This window comes from Oratosquilla oratoria, chromosome 15, assembly GCF_046742065.1.
Source record: "Oratosquilla oratoria isolate Oo_2021 chromosome 15, ASM4674206v1, whole genome shotgun sequence".
Classification (NCBI taxonomy): Eukaryota; Metazoa; Arthropoda; class Malacostraca; order Stomatopoda; family Squillidae; genus Oratosquilla; species Oratosquilla oratoria.
Window position 1 is genome coordinate 42830013 of NC_134791.1, and position 2141 is coordinate 42832153.

Here is a 2141-nt window from a genome sequence, read left to right on the forward strand (position 1 = left end):
GTTCGTGGGTACTTTTTCCAATTCACACATCAAGCATTCGGAGGATTTCATCAATAAAATCAAGAACCACCATATACCTGCTAATAATAAGTTACTAAGCCTCGATATAGTCTCTCTCTTCACTAACGTCAATACAGATGAAGTATTAAATTTCTTGGAAACCAAACTACATCCATACCACTAACAATTTCCCTTGCCTATTCCTAAAATCTTCAAATTAATCAAACTATGTATCACAACTAATGTTTTTTCCTTCAAAGATAATTTTTTCAAGCAAAAGTTTGGATGTAGTATGGGCTCTAATCTCTCCCCAGTATTATCTAACCTTTATATGGAATACTTCGAAACCGTGTTACTACCGGACATAAAACCACCCGACATGATCTGGTTTAGATACGTTGATGATATTTTTACGTTTTGGGACGATAGTTGGGGACCATTTAATGACTTTTACATCAAGCTTAATAATTTGTCACCTAATATAAAATTCAAAGTCGAATGGGAAGAGGACAACAGCATTCCCTTTCTGGACATACTAGTGATCAGAAGTCATGGACATTTGGACTTTACAGTATATAGAAAGCCCACGCATACTGGTAGCTATTTACATTTTTTTAGTTACCATCCAGAAAGGGTTAAACTAAGTGTTGCTTCGGGCCTCTATTTAAGAGCATTAAGAATTTGTAGTGTTCAATTTTTAAATAAAGAATTAGATACAATAAACTTACAATTGAGCAAAGTAGGTTATCCAACTTGGTTGTTGACAAAAGCTCTTAGCAAGGCAAAAATCAGTTATTATAAGAACTCTTCCCAAACAAACAACCAGCACAATTGGGACAATACTTGTATAAAGATCCCATACAACCATTTATTGGACGAAGCTTCTAATATGTTACCACAAGATAAGATTAAATTGGTCTTCAACTATCCTAATAGCATTTTTCATAAGGTAGTAAATATACATCAAAAACCCAAATCAGATAAAAACCCAGGAGTATATAAACTACCGTGTAAAGACTGTAATGAGGTCTACTGGGGTCAAACTGGTAGGGACCTCAACACCAGAGTAAAAGAGCACAAAAACTCTGTCAGGTATGCACAAAACAACTCCGCGGTCTTCCTCCATACATCAACAAAAGATCACCGCATAGATTGGAACAATCCAGAATTAATTTATAAATCCAATTGTAGCTTCAGGAGAAAGATAGTTGAATCTTTCCTCATTAAGCACTTGCCAAATTTCAACACATCAAAAGGGCAATGGTCACCTGATTGTATAACAACTTATGCTGTGAATAAATTATTACCATTACCGAATCCGCCCCACCTCGGACATGTGACTTGAGCCACCTCCCCTTGTTCCTACTTTGTACCTCTCTCACTGTATAAATTCTTGTACATCTTATCTTGTATCCATACTGCTGAAGAGGACCACAGTAGTGGTCGAAATATACAGTTCGTCCGTCTCCTTTGCTTTGTTTCTCCGACAGTGGGTTATTTAAAACATATATACATATATATATATATATATATATACATATATATATATACATATATATATATATATATATATATATATATATATATATATATATATATAAAAATGTATATATACTAGACCACCCGTGACCCGTTGGGTCAAATGAAATCTTAAATGATACGTTGTTAATAAAATGGTCAATAAAATCTTTATTAAGACAATGCTCTTATATTTACAGCATTCTCCTTAATTATGCTTAGGTTATTAATCGTCTCGTCATCCCACTCCCACTCATTATCATTATCATTCAGGGAGTCCCATGGGACTTCAGCGAGTAGCAACGTTTGTGAATATCAACTTTATAATAGATATACTATGTTACTATCACCGTATAATATAAATCACAGAAAATAAGTTTCAATATCAAATTGAATATAATTTAGAGCTCTTACCTCTATTCAGTAGACGAAGGCAGTGACATGATTAGTTATAAGAAGTGCAATGCAGACGATTGTGACGTCATGTCGTCGTTGCTAATTCAGGAGTTGGCTATACATTTAAATACTGAATATGAAAATTATATATATATGTATATATATATATATATATACATATATATATATATATACATATATATATATATATATATGTACAAATATAT